Source organism: Corapipo altera, unplaced genomic scaffold (genome assembly GCF_003945725.1).
Source record: "Corapipo altera isolate COAL_440 unplaced genomic scaffold, ASM394572v1 57, whole genome shotgun sequence".
Taxonomy (NCBI): Eukaryota; Metazoa; Chordata; class Aves; order Passeriformes; family Pipridae; genus Corapipo; species Corapipo altera.
The window spans coordinates 5,125,864-5,145,398 of NW_020884905.1; the positions used below are offsets into that span (position 1 = coordinate 5,125,864).

At 41.1% G+C, this 19,535-nt stretch overlaps 2 long non-coding RNA genes across 5 annotated transcripts in view; both read left to right on the forward strand.

The window, feature by feature from the left end:
• Positions 1 to 479, forward strand: part of LOC113950987 — a 230,061-nt gene extending 229,582 nt beyond the window's left edge. For all 3 annotated transcript variants that reach the window (XR_003528961.1, XR_003528960.1, XR_003528962.1), the window contains one exon: positions 355 to 479. This is a non-coding gene — a long non-coding RNA (uncharacterized LOC113950987). The remainder of the gene's footprint in view (positions 1 to 354) is intronic.
• A 656-nt stretch (positions 480 to 1,135) lies between these two features.
• The window catches only part of LOC113950988, a 21,843-nt gene continuing 3,443 nt past the window's right edge, over positions 1,136 to 19,535 (forward strand). Inside the window, exons 1-4 of one of the 2 annotated variants that reach the window (XR_003528964.1) lie at positions 1,136 to 1,247; positions 6,571 to 6,673; positions 16,815 to 16,868; positions 17,246 to 17,325. This is a non-coding gene — a long non-coding RNA (uncharacterized LOC113950988). Of the gene's footprint in view, positions 1,248 to 5,121; positions 5,218 to 6,570; positions 6,674 to 16,814; positions 16,869 to 17,245; positions 17,326 to 19,535 lie in introns of those variants that run through there. The other variant, XR_003528963.1, reaches the window with a different exon arrangement.

Consider the following 19,535-nt stretch of genomic DNA (forward strand, 5'->3'; position numbering starts at 1 on the left):
TAGTCACAGTAGTTCTATTTGCTTTAGTAGTAGTAGTTCTGTCAGCTTAAATCACTGTAACTAGGAGCAGAATCTGTTCTCCTCTGGTGGTAAAATTCCTGTAGTCATTGTAGATGGTCACCTGGCTGGGCTGTGCTGGCACTGGTAAGCTTCCTGGAGCCTGCTCCACAATCTCCAAACTATCCTACAAATGCCAGGGCTTAGCACGTTTGCTGTTAGAAACACCCATCTACAAGGGCAAATGTTGGTAATGAATTGTTGCCCATCACCGGTAGAGAATGTTGAAGTTGCCACTGCTGGTTCAACTCCTTGAATTCTCCCAATTTTCCTAACAATTGTCTTAACATTTCACAGGTGTGTCCAGAGCTACTGTGTCTGCACAAATTCCAAAAAGCTCATGATATAGCGTCTATTTTCACCTCTCAGATTGAAGCCCATTAAAGGATTTGAGGAAAACTATTCAGGGCTGTGGGCAATGAGGAGCATTGGCTTGGAGTTGCATAGCTTTTAGTGGCAACTAAATGAAGAAAAGAATTGCAGGAGTAGGAGCAACAAGAGACTATCAGTTGGGAAGCTGGTGTGAAAGCTTTTGTGTATGATTTCAGCTGTTTGAGAGGCAGATGGTTCTGTTAGTAGAACATGTATGTAGAGATCAGACTTCTAAAGACCTTCTTGAGTCTGCTTTGGATAAAGGTATATAAAAAAATTAAACCCCTGAGCTTTCACCTTCAGTGTGCAGTCAGGAAATTAGAAGGAAAAGGAGCTGTTATGCCTGTGAAATTAAATTGTACTCAAAGATAGTTTAGGATCATAATAAAGGTGAGAAGGTTCAGAATCTTTCTGAAGTATTGTGATACCCATACAAAGTGTATTGACCTGCTGTCTAACTTTTTTGTTCTTGCTTGAAACCTAAAATTTGGTTTCAAATAAAAATCAATCCCTACCAGTTCATATAATACAAGTACTTTATTGCATTCTGACTGAAGCACTGTTGCTCGGAGATGAGGGGCCAAGTCCTGGCCTTGTGGCATGGACAGTTTCCAGACCACAGGCAATTCTGACTTCAAGGGAAGGTGAAGGAGGTGGACAAAAAGAAGCAGTCACAAATGAAAACTTTGTATTCCTTTCTAGCACTACTGGTCTTCTGATGGAAATTTCAAAAATTCGGATAAGTGGCAAATTTTCAGCCAGCTCAAGGAAATCGAAATAGGAAAGGGCAGCTTTGCAAGGAGAAACTAAGGCACCAGGTAAGACAACAACCAGATGGGAGAAGAGATGCAGGCACAAGGGGAGGGAGGAAGGCGGGAAGGCTCATGGGGGTGGTCTGACTGGTAGCAGGGCATGCAGGGAAGGGAGAGACTGCTAGTGGATGAAGAGACTGGTTAGGACTTATCTGGAGGCCATAAAATGGGTGCTGAGGGGTGAGGTACTGGAATCTCCTGTCTGGAAAGAATATGGCAGAGGAAGAGAGCATTAAAGCTGGTGGGTTGGCATTCTGGGGGGGCACAAGGAAGAAGAGGGCCCCTTCTGCACCCACTCCACACAGCTCCAGGAATGAGAGGGGTTCATTGCCTCTGGGTTCATGACATTATTAAAAAAAAAGAAAGAAGCCTAAATCTCTCTTCCTGTTTGACAGAGGAAACAAAAGCTTAACAGTGAAGAGAGTCCTTCTACCTCCCCCCAAAAACTAGCTAAGCTCCAGTCAGAGATTTCACTTGGGGTTTTCCTGGTGGCCACCTCTGCCGCAGGGGTGACATCCCTATCTCTGCTTGAGCCTGGCAGGACAGTGAGAGTGACAAGCACTTCTGAGTGATGAGGGGGATACGAGGGAGAGAGGTTTGTGCCAGTTAATTAGCAGCACTTTGGTGGTTTCTGGAGCCCACAGTAACCTTCACAAGACTGGCAGTGAAAGAGAGGTATTTGGGTATCTGTGGTAGAGGTTGGAAGTCTATTTATTTGAGCCATTCTTTCTTTGAGCATGGAGTGCTTTGCTCTTCCAACTCCCTTTAGAGGCTGTACCATCAGCTGTCCAGGCTGGGCAGCCCAGTGTCAAAAGGAAAGGAGCCTTTTGCCCATCACTGTCACATAAATCAGGGCCCAAATCTGTAAAATGTGAGAAAATAAGAGATTCGATTATCCATATGGATCACTCTGGATTTATTCCAGATTGCTTCATTAATAGCAATCAAAGACATCACTTTAATGGATTTTTTATCCTCAAAATTATGGTCATGGGGAATTTGTTCTGGCTATTGATTTTGAAAAGGCTTTTGTTTCTCTTCAATAGCCTTAACTTATTTCAGATTTAGGTAACAGTAGGATTTGGTCTTAAATATGTTAGATAGGTCAATCTCCTTTATTCAAATCCACAGTTATGTTAAAACTAATGAGCGTAGTTTGAAGATGATTTATATACTGAGGCTTAGACATGAGAGTCCTTTTTCTCTTATACTTTTACTGTTACAGAGGAGCCTTTGTTTTGGGAGAAATCAGTGTTTTTAAGGGAAAAGTCAGTGATGTTTTCCTTTCTGCCCTTAGTTGGAGAATATGTTATTTTTTTAATGAAGATTTTTAGATATTATGCTGCAAGTCACTGAATGTTCATGTTTCTTCTTTGTTAATTGGGGTAAAACTCTTAAAGCCATTAGGCGATTTAAATGTAGCTCTATTTGAGCAATATCCTTTATTGGATCCCCCATTATCCTTTAAACATCTTGGTGTGCAAGGGGATAAAATTAGAATGAATTTGTTTGCTTTAAATTGCCAGCCTCTGCTTGATAAAACTATTAGCTATTTAGCTAATTGGGCTGCTCTTCCATTATCATTAATTGGCAGAATTGATACAATTAAAATGGGGGGTTTATCTAAAGTGGTTTTGTTTTTTTTCTGAGGTATTCCTATCAAGTTCCCTAACATGTTCAAGGAGTCTTACATTCTGCAATTAGTTTTGTTTTCAGGGTTAGAGGTAAATTTAAGATTAATTTTGAAACTCTGAAGCTTCTTGTAGAGTCAGCTGGACTGGCTCCTGCTAATTTTATTGTTGTTTTTGGCTGCCCTGGTACGACGTTGTTTCGTGATTTAGACAATCCCCAGCATTATGTGGCTGTGGAGGGCGTGGGGCAATGCAACCACAGGCTGAGCAAAATCAGGCCCTTAGAGCACCCCCCTGCTTTGCAGAAGGTCACAGCAAGGCTTGACCCTCGGGCTGTGTCCTGCAAGGTGCTAAACACCCATAATTTCCTGACCCACCAAAGCATTTTAGCACAGCCATAACTTTTAAGCACACATACAAGCCCAGTGATGCCAATTAGCTTACTCATACTAGTAAAGTTAAACAAAGGCTGCACTTGGTTGGGGCCACAGTAATCATCAACTTGTCAGTTTGAAACTCCCACACAAATCCGTTGCAAAATAGTCCATGTTCTTCAGCTTACACCTTGGCTGTGCTCTCAGCTGATGCTGCCCTCCATATGAGCAAGGCAGGACACTGTATTTTGATGAGTTGCTCTGCCAATCCTCTTCCCCTGTGTTCCAAGCATCAAGAAACTGCACCCTCTCTGCTCCTGCCATCTCTGGTGGACATGCCATCTCTTTTAGGTTGCTAGTACAAATGATGCTTCTCCCTCCTAATACTATGATTCATGTCAGCCATTAGCCTCAAATAAATGAATGGGCCAAAAGAAAATTAAAACTAAATCACACCTCTATTGGGGGAGGGCTTGTTGACAAGTGGGGCCTCTATTGCCAGAATTAGTCAACTGGGTCTGCCTTTTGCACCAGAGGCTGAGAAAACCAGAGGATGATTAATTGGGCAGGACTAAGAGGATGTTGCCCCTCCCATACACTTGGCCAGTGTAGGCAGTCTCCTAATCACACCAGTGGGCAGTGGGTGCATCACTGAATACCACGACTACCTCTGCTTCACCTTCATCACGGTTTTATATAGTGCTGGAATACCACATTTGTTCTTCACCACCCAAACATGCTCTTATACTGTGACTTATCTTGCCTTAATTTGCAAGCCATGCAGAGCTGGGTCTATTGCCATTTAGAGCTGCTTAAAATAACTTCTTTTTAGAATATAAAATATTTTAATGCAAAATAAACTTTGAAAATGTTTTGTCTATAAAACATATGTAAATATAATTATATATATTTTTAACCAAAAAAGAAATCAAGTCCACTATTTAAGGCATGACCCAATATGTATGTGACATGTTTGAACACTGGAGCAACCTTGATGCAATACTGCTCTTCTTAATTTTAGTCATTGTAGTTCTAGACTATACCAAAGTCATTTCATGAAATACATCATGCTCCCTGGGTTAATCCTGATTTAGCTGTGATGCTTTACTTTTGAGTATTATCTAAATTGTTTTGCCCATCTCTCTTTCGTTCATTTTCGTGAATATTGTTCTACATAGATTTTACTCACACCTTTATTTGTATTTAAATTGTGCGACTCTTTAAAGAGATAGACCCATCAAATGATACAATACCTGGTGGCACAAAGAACAAGGCATTGTTTACTTTTGCATAAAAAGCAATTAAGATGGAGCACACAGTTGATAGGATACTAATGAATTATTTGAATGTCTGGCCTTAACTCAGACTCAATTCAGCTAAACCTAGTAGCCAATGGAGTTGAAATGTAATGGATAATAATCCAAGATCCAACCATATTGTTGGTCTAGCTTGCACAGCTTGGCCCTTACTGACAACCTCAACCGAGCACTTATGCAATGAATGGCTGATGAAGTGCCTCAGCACAGTCATGTACTGCCTCAGGGACAGAGCATAGCATGGACTAAGGTTGACCTGCTGCTCTAGGTCTAGGAACACTCCTTCTGGGGAGAAAGAGAGCACCAGAGTCTCTGGGCTGGCATGTTTCATGAGCACTGAAGTCACTGGAACAAAAATCACCTTTGGCTGAGGGGCCTGTTGCAGCTCCCTCAGGAAGAATGATCACTCCCACCAGTCCTGTTAGAAACCCCACACTCCCACTGATTTCCCCCTGACTTGAGGAAAGAGTAGGAGGGAGCAGAAACAAAACCCCTTAGAATAAAGACAACTACCTCACAGTACTAAATGCACTGATCCTGTGCTGATTTATATTTTTAAGTTAATTGCAGTAAATAAGGAGCATCACACTCATGTGTTCCTAGGGGGAACAGAGGAGCTGCAACACGGGACAGTCCTCCCTGTGCAACTTTTAAGGTGTGTTAGAGCCAAAACCTCTTTAATGCAAACAATGCTATTTATTTGCTTCCATATCAGCTCTGAATTTGGCTTATTGTCACCAGTAAAGAAGAGTCCAGAATAAGGGTCATTTGGGGTTGAAACATTACTGTGGCATACAATGCCTTTTCCTCATTTGAAAGTAGAGGTATAACTCTGTATGTCATTAACTAAGACAATAATAAATTAATACAATAGCCTAGTAATAGTGCTGTAAAGCTTTCGTGTATGAATTGGAATGTGAATGCTGAGCTTTTCATTTCATGGTTGAAAAATACATGAGTTGACCCAAATATTAATTTCTGCATTTCAATCATTTACATATTATAGGTCAATAATAATTTCTTGCACAAATGACTTTTCAAATGAGAAGTGGTATATTGTAATGGTCTATCATATTTACAAACATCTTGTTGTTTTCCCAACTTAGTATTTAAAATATACTGGACCAGCTATTGTTTGCCAAATACAATACAAAACTGGGTCATGTAAATTTCGGATGCTATTTTCTTTTACTATTACCTGTAATTTATAATATTCATAAACCATGGAGTGGCAGGCCCCTGCCCCTAGCAGGCCCAGGCCCCCAGTTTGGAACAAGCATGGTTTTCCAGCAATGGTTTAGGAGACCTGACACCTCTTTCTGCTCTTTCCTGACCTTAAAAATCTCACCCCTTTGAGCAGCAATCCCTCTGAAGATCCAGCACTGTCAGCAGGACTAATGGTGGGGGTTTTGAGAAGTTTATTACATCCCAAGATTTCTTTACAGCATGCAGTGACATCCAACAAAATGCCTAGGGTGTCTTTTTTCAATTACTTTACGAAGCTAAAATAATATAAATAACCTTGCTTTTTACTTACTGGTATTGAACTTAGTCCATCATTTTGGGCTGTTCATTGTTTCATCATATTCCACCCCTTTATTAGCCAACATATACCAACAGAAACCTTTTGTCTTGGAGTAAATAGTGTTCAAGTACTGAATTAATCAGAGACTAGTGCAACATATATATGCTGCCCAGCAAGATGAATTTACACATTTGCCTTTTCCCCTAATTATAATTCCAGAGGTTGAATGTCCATAGCACATGGGTATATCCTCATAGAGGCATGCAAACACACACATACAGGCACACACACTGTACATTAATCTCTCTTGGCTTATCTGTTGCTGTCTTTAATTTGTATACTTCAAAATTGAGTGGTGAGGTCATTTATTAGACTGCTTCCATGAGTTTTACGTAGTGATAAGAAAGCAGTAACATGCAATTCGTTATTACAGAACTCACTTTTTTAAGTATGATCTAATATTTTCTTTCTTTAACTGAACAGTGAGGAAGAAGAGCTTTCAGAGTTAACTAAGAGTTAACTGGCTACATTTCAACTGTCACCATTGTCTTACATCTACATAGAGAGCAGAGAGATCCAGAGAGGTGTAAGTACTGCAGGCTGCTGGGAAAAAAACATTTATAACTAGAAATTTTTCCTCAGAGCAAATTTTTCCAGTTTGTCTTGATTTTTTTCTTTCCCTATTTTTTAAACACAACGTGTGATGGAGATGATTGTTATTATCCAAAGGACCTTACTTGCTGGCTCACTGCATCTCTGTTTATGAAATGCCATAACAAAAGTGAGCTCACGCTTGTGTGCTTCCAATGCGTGATGTTCCTGTGTGCCAGATGGGCACTTTCATGACTGTATGAGCGTGGATTATTTCATTTCCTACATCTGGGACTCCAAATGGCTGCACAGAATGCCACAGGAGAGAGGAACAGATCTTCAGCTGGAGAAACCTACCTTCACAGGGGAACCAGCTACATCAGAGGGGATGAGGCAGAGAAGCCCCGAGTGATATCTGAAAGTTCACATAAACCAGGGCCATAAGGGAAACCTTTAGAACTAGGAACAAGACAAAAATAAACAATAACTAATGCTGGATGTCAGCTGTGGAGAGGGGGGAGGGAAAATAAACCATAAGCAGTTTCTTGTCTGGCCACAGAAGATGTGTTTGGAATGCTGTTTTGTATTTCAGCTCAGAAACTCTGCTGTGACCTTCAGATATCACTGGGTATTACAAGTTCTACAGATAGCCAGAGAGAAATATTCCAAGGAGAGCTGGCATATACTATGCTATACTAGTTAATGTTGTTTGCATATTGCTCACAGCCCGCTCCAGAACTGTGGCCAGGCAGCCTTGTAAAAACACTGCAGAATCCTACAGTAACAGGCAGGAATGCTAGTTTGTCATAAAGCTGTTGCAGGATTTGGGATAATTACTTGTTTGTTTGTAGGATAAGTGAGTGCTTTCCTTTTTTTTAAGCCCAAAACAATGAGAGCAGATCCTCTGTATAGTGAGGATCTGGCTCACTACACTTTTGCAGAATATTTTGCATTTCAGAGCCAGCAAACAGGAGGAGATGGAGAGAAGAGACAGAATAGCCTGTCCTATGTGTGATTGAATTAGCTGTAGCTGAAAAAAAATATAGTTAAGCCAGTGGCTTCCCTAAGATGAAAGAGAGCAAGCCCCCAAAAGAGAACAAATGGAAAAAGTAATGAACAAAAGAAAGTAAGAGCTTGTGACACAAAGTAAAAAAAATAAACAGTGGTTGACTTAACTATTTTGCATAAGATATTTACAAACCACAGCATATTACTGTTTGCTTTATGCATTTTCACATCCTGCTCAGTTTAAAGCAGTAATTTTCTGCAAGGACAACAGAGGGAAAAAAAAATGCTTTACACTGCTTATATTAATTACATTTTTTCATTACCCGTCATGTTTTCTACAGGCTTGTGTATTATTACTGTAAAATGTAATGAAACAGAAAAAGAAAAAAAGAATGGACTTCTGGGAAATTTTCCAATTCTTGAAATGCAATGTTAATTGAGTGCTATTTTTAGGTCATCACAGATAGAGCTGAACCCATTGCCATCAGCGCACAGAATGGGGACAGCCCAGGTGCAGCACAAACTGGGTGAGGGAATCAGTTTCTACTGATGGAGAAAAAGGGAGAGAAACTAACTCCCCAGAGCAGTAGTTCTTGTTAAGTTTGGGGCAGTTTCTATTTCTTGCTGTAAAGTTCTCAAAACAGAAATGAAAGGCAAGGGTGCAGAACTGGCATGGGTCCAGGACCCACCGTGATCATGGGTGCTCCTGAAGGAGATCTACTGACTCCTGTGACAGCAGAGCAGAGCAAATGAAAGTGAGAAGCTCTGTCTGGTTTGGTGGCTGACTTTCAGCTCTGGGAGAGCACTCTGAAAGTCAACATGAAATGAAGTCCCCCAAAATGTATCAGAAATCCTTTTAATTTATAGATCTCTTAACAGGCTGCCAAAATTCAATTTTTTAAAATTTGTATATAGTGCAGCCATGGACTGATTCAAGTTCTTTTGAAGTATTTTTAAACAGCCATTGCACAAAGCCATCCTCTTTCCTATATAAAAAAAAAAAAATAAAAAAAATTGAAAACCACAATTTCTCACAATTGCTTTGATCGCAAGAAGAGACACAGGATTCTGCAAGCAAATCTGAGCCCCCTCACTAAGTCCATTAACTGGATACCTCTACTGCCAGTCCCAAGAATCAGTGTAGCTCTACTGCTCCCTGTGTTGTCTGCCTCTTCTCCCAAAGAGTGCTGGGAAGCTGTTTGAGCCCGTAACAGCTTGTGAAGACATGGGGAAATACTTACTGGTACTTGTGAGTGGGTGGAGAAGTGGTGAAACAAGAGAAGTGGAAAATCTTCAGTGTGCACTTACCAAGGCCAAAATCAGAGAATCACAGAATATTCTGAGTTTGAAGGGATCCACAAGGATCATCAAAGTCTGACTCCTACCCCTGCACAGGGCAGCCCCAGGAATCACACCATGTGCCTGAGAGCATTGTCCAAACTCTTCTTGAACTCAGACAGGCTTGGTGCTGTGACTATTTTCCTGGGGAGTCTGTTCCAGTGCCCAACCACTGCCTGAGTGAAAAACTTTTCCTCTCTGACACAGCTTCAGGCCATTCTCTTGAGTCCTGTCACTGATAAGCAGAGAGAAGAGATCAGTGCCTGCCCTTCTGCTACTCCTCATGAGGAAGCTGTAGACCACAATGAGGTCTCTCCTCAGTCTTTTCTTCTCCAGACTGAGTAGACTAAGTGACCTCAACCTCTCCTCATATGACTTCCTCTCCAGACCCTTCATCATATATAGCTCTCCTTTGGATGCTAATAGCTTTATATGCTTATTTTATTGTGGTGCCCAAAACTGTACAAGGGACTCAAGGTGAGGCCACACCAGTGACCTCTGTGAAAGAGGAGAGAGCATCCCACCTGAGGGAAACCAATGTTATCTCCACAAAGCTGTTCATTCTCAGTACTGCACAGCACTACTATAAAAACAGGAGCATAATCCAACCATTCTGGCAGCCATTCTAAATGACCACGTAGCATGTTATGGAACAACTGAGATTAACAGTTTTCTGCCCACTTTGGCCACATGCACATAAGATCTCAAAAAGCAGTCATGGTCAAGTGGTAGAATTGCCAAGACTGTACAACCAGTTCTTCTGTTTGTTTTGGTGATAGTGGAGACTTGTTAACCAACCTGTAGGTATAAGAGACAACTCTCCACCCATACTGGCCCATGTCATCAAAGACATTTTGGACAGGATCCTAAACAAAGACACTTAAGCACCCAAATTCCCAAGATGATCTATGCCCTTTCACCTTGGTACAAACAGCTTGCATCCTGGCACTTTATTCATTACAAGTTTCTTTGTTTTTCTGTGGTTCTGTTAGTCACTTGAGGGTCCAGGCTCGTCCTTTTATCAATCTCTGCTCAAGAATCCTGAATATGCCCAAGGGCCAAATGAAATAGTGCTCCCCTGGGTGTGGCTCTCCTTGACCTATGCAATAGCTTGTGCATCAGCTATCCATCATGAGCCTGTCTTTGTTTCTTGCCTATCTTCAAATCTCTGCCCTTCCCCTAAGTCACATAAGCTGTGGCTTATCAAAAATACCACCTCAGTGCATTCCAGATGCGTCTTCCCACCCATTCTCCAGCAGATTTGGCAGTGGTATAGAAATATTATGAATTTGCCTGGCAAGGCTTAGATGGATTAAAAAAAAAGCAAATCAAAACACAAACTGAAGAGTTAGTTTGCTCTCCAAACATTTCTAGTGCTAAGATAGAAGTGATAAATCATAAATATAAGCCAACAAGATTTTCTCTTATCTGACACATTGAATTAAGGCTGTTGTGCTCAAACGCTTATAGCAAAATTGACAAACACTTCCTTTTAGGAATACTGCATCAAAGGTATTAACTTATAGTCAAACACCATTTAAAGCCAAGGCAAGGCATGTGCATTAGCACACACTGCCACGTACCCTCACGCAAGGCGTGTGAACTGTGATACTCTGTTTGCAAACCAAGAAAGAAATTCTGCTCCTTTTGACTATGCTTGTCCTGCCTCCAGCAGTGATGCCAGCATTTGGGCTTCACTTAGTCAAGCCAAGTGGCCCCAGCTTGTTGCAGCCTCACCATGGGCCTTAGCTCATTATTGGCTTGTCAGCACTTATACTTCATCAAGACCAATCTCGAGCCTGACAGCTACCCCCACATTTTCATATCTCACCATGACAGACTCCTTTTTATGTTTAGATTAGAGCTATTCACCTTTGCTAGGAAAATTGATCTAAATCCACAGACCTCCAGTTGGGAGTCACAATATTTTTCCACATAGAACCTAGTCTTGTTCTTTCACAAGGATTCGTTTTTCCTCAGCACCTGAAGTTGTTCTTGTAGGCAGCAGTCCAGAAATAGCAGGGCTCCTTTGCAGGCCAGAGCAGGTAAATTTTTTGTAGTGGGATGACAGGAGCAAATGGTGGAGAGTATAGAGGGAGCAGAGGGAGTCATGAAACCACAAAGTCTCCAGAAGCAAGGGCAGCCTGACCCAAGCCAGCTGGATCCCATTACATCACCCTGAGGGGAATGGCTCCTATGTGAGCCAGCCCCTGCAGTGCTCAAGCTACTGGGGAAAGGGCAATGAATTTGTTAATTCCAAGTCAAACTCATTGCATAAATCAGGAAGTCAGTATTCAAATGGCAATTCAGACTTGAGATAATGTCTTAAGATACATGTAGCCACTGGTTTCCATGGGAATTTTGCCATATCTTTCACCAGGACTAGGATTTAATCTCTGAGAATTTTCATTTTTTCTACTTGATAGCTGGCACCTATCCTCTGTTGAAAGACAGTCACAGCACACCTGAAGAATTTTGGTAACAAGCTGGTCAAGGAGGCTTTCAGGATGGACCTGAGGAGGCTGCGGAGATTTGACTGGATCAATAGGTGGGATTTCATCAGAGAGAGGGGATTCAAATGTCACTTTGAAAATTTCACTTCAATGTGTTCATTTTCTGTTTCAGCTGTGTTGGGAATGACCTGTAGATTCTAACTTTGACTCAGAGCAGGAGAAATAAGCCATTAATTCTTATGAAAAAAAAGCCGTTCCAGGCCACACACATTTGGCATGTTCAGGAGTGAACCATCACTTCCATGATGAAATCAGTGGATATCATTTCAGCTTTGGTCAGATGAGGCCTCAAGCTTGCAGACCATGCACCAAATATTTATTAGTGTTTAGAAGGTCAGATAGATACTGACTGCAGCCCAGTGCTTTCAAAGGGTTCAGTTGTCTTGATCCAAGGAAGCAATAGGCAACAGTGCCTAAGTATGTTTCAGGCTCTGGGATTTACAGAAACCCATGTGTTCCCAACTCCCAGTGACAACAAGGAGCCTGAAAGCTTTAAAAATCTGAAGTAGATACTGATCTGTATCCAAGGCTGTTCAAATATCTGTGGAAATCTGTCTCTAATTTATCTAGTAGTGCTGTCCTTCTGGGCCACATTTGGAACCATGAGCTCTTCACATGGCACTACTCTGCAAACTCTGCTCCTTTGCACAGCTGTGCGTAAAACAAGAGGAAAAAGTGTATTATGGCCCTCAACTAGCAGGAAGATGCCATAAGCAATGACATGTTAGCCAGGATGTTAGAAGATGCCATTGTATACATCAGATGCAGAAGCCAATCAAGCTGGGGTAATTACATTTTCTGATTTAAAGGTTTTTGCAGATGTGAAGCTTCCCACCCTTCTTGCCAGCCTCTGTGTGACCCCTGCTGAGGATCTGCACTGCTGCAGGTGAAGAAGCCCAGCTAGGCAACATGGCCTGCATGTATGGGCTCAAAGGCTGTGATTGCTACAGTGCTGTCACCCAGCTCACATTACACTCAGGAGGACCCAGGTGCTGAACTGGGTGTCCATGCTTACACATGAGCCTTTGAAACGAAAATGTAAGCGGACCGACTCCTGAGTACTTTTGTCTATATGCCAGCACTTGACCTCTGTGGTCCTTTTGCAGTCCTACTCAGGCTAGATTTGAGAGAAGGCAGTGTTCTTACCCAAGAGGATGGACATTTGTGATCTAACCGATTAACTCTGTTTTATCCAGGAGGGTGCTCTCAGCCAGAGAGTGAAATGTTTCTAAAGCGTCTCAAAACAAATCCCAGAATGCCCTGTGCTGCACCTGCACACTGCTGCCTCTGACCCCACATTCCTGCCAGCCCAGGGAGTAGAGTGGGCTTTGGACCCATCAGCTCTGGGTGCCAGGGATTTTGTAATACTAGAAAAAGGAGGTTAATTATCCACTCCATTTTACTGGTTGTACGCTAGTGAAATGCTGCTGAAGTCACTAGAGGTGCACTGCTGTAAAACCCAGTGCAACAGAACAAGTATCCAGCTCGATATATTTAATGTTGATAAAGTTAATAATGCCAGTGTCAAGCGAGTCCAGAGCAGGACTGACCTCTGGCCTCTCAGATTTGCCTCAGTAGATCACACCTTAGCCCTATTATTTTCATCAAGTTTTTTTACCTTGTAATCTTCCTGGGTATCACCAGAATGAAGTTCGCCTCCCGACTCCTCAAACCCAAGCATATCCCTATTTAAGGATTGGGACTGGGAGAAAGAATACCATGTTTAAATGGTATCCATTGAAATGGGGCACTGTGCACAAAAGGCCTGCCAGGTTCCTGTCAGAAGACTTAGCTGAAGAGTGAGGGACTGGAAACACTGGCTGCAGCCAAATTTCTTTTTTTCTATTTGTTAATCTACTTTGTCCAAACAATATGAACATTTGGTGCATTTAGCTCTAAATATGTCAAATTCTCCTTTAGGGAAGAACTTCAAAAACCTAAAATCATCTCCTAAGATCAAATTCATTGCCTGAGCTCAAAATTATTCTTCTCTATACAAATAAACACACACACACACTCATACTTGCATGCTTTGTCTGCACTGCAGGAATTGTCCTGGGCTGTGCTGTTTGTGGAGCCCTGCTAAAAAGCCTGGCTTTCTGATACTGAGAGAGTGCTGCAAATATTAACACATCTTTGTGGGAGGGGGAAGTAAGAATGATTATCCCAGAATGTAACAAATCTAAAAATAAATTGGCATCATTTTCACCTATTGCACACCAATGGGGGTAAAACAACTTTAATTAGTGTAACAGGACAATAGGAATGGAATTGGCTCGGTCACAAGATTTTTGCAGGATGACACTGATGCTATTACTATCCAGCTTCAAAGATTTGGAAAGATGTGGCTGCTAACACTGGAGAATAGAAACCTGTTTTTCATCAACTAGGCTGGCCTGACAAATTAAGTCTGTGGAGTCATTAGATTAAGATAAGAGCTTATCTCCTAGACTGACATTTATTCAGAGGTTTTTATGCTTCTCAGCTAGTAATTAGTGCAGTTGAATTTTTAACACTGCTTTGTCCAGTTGTTTGACAAATTTGAAATATATACAGTTTTGATTAAAAAAATAACTAAAATCCAAGAATGCAAGATTATTAGCTTGGAGAGGTTTTAATTTCTGGAAGAGTTGAGATGATACTAAAAATCTTCAAGGAGGTCAGAAGTGCTTCTGCTGTTGACTCATTTCCATACGCAGATTGAGAGGCTCCTTAAACTAAATTTTGAGGAACTAAGCAGCAGATATCTCTAGCAAATCTGTAATTTCTTTCATGCCCATCCATTTTGTAATTCTACTGCTATAGAGGGGCAGGAATATGATGCAGGCTGTGCTCCTTCTCATTAAAGCTTTTCTGCCTCCTTTAGCACTCAGGTTAGGATTTTGGGTAGGGGCAGTTTCAAGAGGATTCCTCATTCATATAACTGGTTTCATGGGATAAAATTTATTTTTCCTGTCCTAATTTTCTTGTCATTTCCTTTTCTTCTTACTATGGATTGTTCCATAGTAAACCAGTGCATTACTTTTGGACACATGTTTTAACATTGCTTTAGATTAACAAGTCTCACTTTTCGTTTAAGCAGCTCATTTTGAGTAACTGAAGATCAGCATTGGATTAATAATTAGTGATTAAATGGATGTCTGTTTGTTTATGAACTCTGATAGGTTTGCTACAGCAACATCCTGTTATTGCTGTTACAGCGTTTGTTTTGTCCGAAGTACAGCCATCTCAGCATCTATGGTTGTTTCCTTTAGAAAAACATAGGCAAGAGAAGTTCATGGTATTAAATTATAGTTCATCCAACTGCTTTATTCCTGTGATTACTGGCTTTCACAAAAAAAAAACTACAAACAAACAAAAAAACCCCAAACCCAAACAAAAAAAAGGACCAAAACACAACAAAAACCAAACCAAACAAAAAACAAACAACAAAACAAAAGAACCAAACAAAAAACAAAACAAAACAAAAACCAAACAAAACCCCAAACAAACAAACAAAAAAATCCAAAAAACCCCCAAACATGAACTAAAAATCTCAGACTGCCTATTTGGAAAATAGACCATCCTTCTTTGGATTTTACACCTTACTGCCAAGACCCCTGAACTCTGTGGACTCATAGGCTGTCAACTGCACAGGGTGACCAGCATTGTCACTGGCCTGCACTCCTGAGCTTGTTCAGCAGTGGTAGAGTAGGACATGGGTTCCTGGGCTGACTGGAACCAGGATCTTCACACTGTTTTTTCATGTCCACTTGTGCAAGTTTTCCTGTCACTTTTATGACCCCAAAGCATGAGAGGATTTAAATATCTCATAAGCACAACAGCTTTTCCATGGTAGGGATGCCATGGATGGGAAGTAAGGCATGAGGCAGGCAGCCTCATGATTTCAGAGCTTTGCACAGCCAGGAATGAAACCCTACTGCTCTCTACTTTCTGAGACAGATCCTTGACCTAGACCTGCCCTGACTCCTGTTTCAGTGCAGATGCTTTCAGCCCTCTGTGTCTGGTAAGACCCTTGATACTTCCCACTGGAGGTGTGAAATGCTATACATACATACATACATATATATATATACACACACACACACACACACACACACACATATAATAAATTCAAGTTCCATGGCAATCCCTGCCATTGGACATCCCAGCACTCCTGGTCTGTAGATGAGACCTCAGCTTGTGTCAGGAGTGCCTAGAGAAGGAGATGGAGACAGTATATTTGGCAATGCTCATAAGATGACCTGGAAACAAAATTGCGTCAAGCTGAACCACTTGCATCAATCCCCCAAAAGCTTCAAGAAGTCTGGCAGACAAATTCTTTCCCATCTAAATTTTAGCTGTTAATTCTGCCTTTGCTGTCAACCTGATAAAAAATACATAACTTTCAGTGTACAATTCACTTCCTGGCAGAGAGAAATGGAACCCCTTCCTGGGCCTTGGGTGAGCGTGAAGGGAAGACCCAATTTCTGATACCTCTAGAGAGGAGGATGGCCTGAACAGAGGGACAAGGAGGGATTTAAGTTCAAAATTCCCAGAATTTGTGGCAGCAGCATCCCTATTTTCCTATGTTGTTTCACTTTCTTGTGTTGTGCATTGCTCCGCTGTACATTGCTACAGAAGCTGGATAGCATCAGCACTGCCCAGGCAAGCTTCAGTCTGTTAGGCTGTTAGAGAAAAGGGGAAAAGTTGCCATCATCCGGGCGCACAGACAGAGAACCAAAGAAAGACCATACCTTTGGGACAAAACACCAGCTAATATGAAACTGTTAACATCTCCTTTTGATGGGCTGGAGATTACAGCATAGAGGTGTCTTGATGTTGTCTGTCACAGCTGCCCATCAACAGTGCTGGCTCATGGGGCAGTTCCCTGGCCCCACCTGCCCTTTGCCTTGTGCCAACAATTTAAAGACACGCAAAATAAATTAATAGTCTTGGTTTTGGCCTGAGTATCTAGAGTCTGAGACCTTTGCTGGACCTACACATAAGGCCAAGGACTGACAGAAGCACTAGCAAAAGAGAAGTCCAAACAGGTCAAGGGAAGGGGCATTGCAGACTAATAAACTCTGTTAGAATGTGGAGAATTTTGTTCAACTCCTGATGGCAGAAAAGACAGCCTGGACTGGCAGGTAAATCTCCCTGAAAATAGCAGAAATAGAGGTTAGAGCAACATATTTATCTCAGGTTACTTGGTACATAGGTAGATTTAACAGCACGAAGGTGTCAATGAATGGCAATAACAGTACAATCATGCTTTCCTCTGCCTTCTGTTTACAGTGTCCCACTCTCAGGTGGATGGTTGCTCTTCAGCATTTGGCCAAGGTCAGACAGGTGAGAGAGAATTTTTTTGCAAGTTTCTGGTATTCCTAATCGATTTTTAAAATGACAGAAAAGGGCAATAACTTTTTTTTGACTGGCAAATACATTTTCGGTGTCACCAGAAAATGGTGCCTGTCAACTTAGACATTACTCTGATTTTTTTTTTGATAGCTTTTGACTTCTAAATTTGTTGTAAGAGGTACCCATGTCCCAGAAAAATTTGCCTACTCTTTTTAACTGAATTCCATAGGCTGAAATTTTTGCATGGTAAATGTTTCATAGTACAGTAAATTATGCAGCAGGTTTTCCATACAAACATCCTTTACTCCCAGAAATGAAGGTAGCACAAGTACATGGTGTAGCCATCCAGCTGTTTGTGTTTCCTCCAGGCATTCAACACTTCTCACAAATAACTACACTTTGCACTTCTGTAACACACATCCGGAGACCCCACAGGGCAACGGCAAAGGTAGGGTAAACACCTCCATTTCTATTTTATAGATACTTAATGCTTCTGAAATGCAAGCTCAAGGCAGGCTGTGAGGCACATCTAAAGCTTGGAGGAGTCTTTCTGGAAAGCCAATGGAAATTATTTGCTCCAATATTAGTAGCAGGTCAAGTGGTCAGTGGTCAGTGCAGCTGTTGGAAGGTTGTTCCCTTGCACCATGTGAAAGTGCCCCTCCAACAGCCCAAGCTTGTCCCCATTTTGTTTTTCTGTTGTATGATATTCATTAAACCCTTTGCTGTGACATGCCAATGCCAGTGTGCCAAATCCTGAGCAAATCACATTCTCTGTTCTTCTGTAGCAGATTTGTGAGATAATCTATTATAGATTAATCATTTCAGTCTTATGGTGCAATGTAAAAAATAAATTGGAGTTATGAAGCTGGAGGGGAGCCACTGGGGGGGGGGGGGGGGGGTGTGTTCTCATTGATGCTCCTTATTTGATCTTTGAAAACAGTGTCACAATGAGATTTTTGAAACTGATTGTTACCCTGTGGAATCCAAATCACAAGGTAAAAATTTTGTGGAGTAAGTTTTCATGTCCACAAATATTAGCTCAATATTGAACTCTAGATGATTTTTCAGGTTATTTCCTTCCTTCTTCTCACAACATGAAACATATCTGGGCTGATCCATCTCTAGAATAATAGATGGTAGAAAAATAAATAAAATAAAATAAAAGCCCTTTTAAAGACTGAATATCTGCTGGAGATGGAGGTATCCAACCCAGAAAAATAATACAGGCCAGGAATGCAGCCAAATATACTGTAAGAAAATAATAATTTACATAATTTTAAATATTCTCCAACATTTTATAAGCTCCCAAATGTCAGACAGTGAGTATTTTGCCTATTACTGTAGTCCTTGTTATACTCCCAACTGAATCACAGTAGGTCCTTGGTGTCTCCAAACCGGAGCAGGGGTTAGTGCATATGGACAGTCATTCTCCCACATAGCTCCCTGGTCTCTTCTGCAAACAGGTAGATCCACAATCCTCTCTGAATTAGGTATGAACTGAGAAATAAGACATTTAGTTCTATCTCTCTGCCATGTTCCATCCACCTAGACAGCAAGGCTTTATCCTGCCATCAGTTACTGAATGCAAACCTACAGTGACTTCATGACATGCTTTACCTTCCAAAGGATGGCAGAATATTGCAGGGAATACAAGGAATGGAAAGCATTATTTTTGTTACCGTTTCTTTTGCTTGGGTGCAAAGTAAATCAAACTAGGCTTCATGCTGAGTGATATATCATATAACCCTTCAATGTGATATGTATCCAACGATTTGTTTTTCACTATGGCAGCTTTTCACAATCCATAAGTCAGATGGAACGTAGAGAGATTTCCTAGCTTGAAATGCAAAGTGATTTTTTTTTTTTTAAGATATGCTGGGGATTTTTTTCCATACCAAGAAGAGTTACTGAAGAATACAGCTGAAAATATGTGCCAGAGCATATTCACTAATGATTTACTCAAAAGATATGATGGAAAATAGAGTTACTTACAGAGTTCTTCTTAGTAATTAATGCATTAGAAGTGTGCGTTCTAGCAACATTAAGACTCTAGCAATAAGATAACAAACAGAAGAAAATTACTAGCATAGTGCAAATCTGAACTGGTTTGAACAAATCCATCTTTCACTTGTGACCTATCTTTTGTATTCAAGGGGTAATTACGGTCATACATGGCATCATGTGCTAAAAAAGGTTGATGCATGAGGTATGTGACCACAGTTAGAGAAAAATGTAGACAGATAAATGGATAGCATGTGAAAAAGAAAATATGCCTTTAAAATTGCATTAGAATATTGATATGATTGGTGAATCATAACAGTATGTTGCTTAAAAAGTGATGGGCAGAAAGCCTTAAAATGCTTGCTAATTCAGCCTGAAAAGGAATTTTCTCTCCTTGCTTTCTCAGCAAAGGCAGTCCTATCCCACCAGCTCTGTTTGCTCAGGCTCTCAAAGGCCAATTCCTGTGGAGCTGTGAACACTCCTTTCCCTTGGGAACAAGGATAAGAACCAAGTTTATCCTCAGTACCAATCTAGCATGGGTCAAAGGATAAGCTGAAGGACCAATCTGCACCCAAACTTGTATCACTGGATGTCAACATAATGAATGCCACTAGGGCCAGCTCAAAGAAAATCAGAAGCCACACTTAATGTATCCTG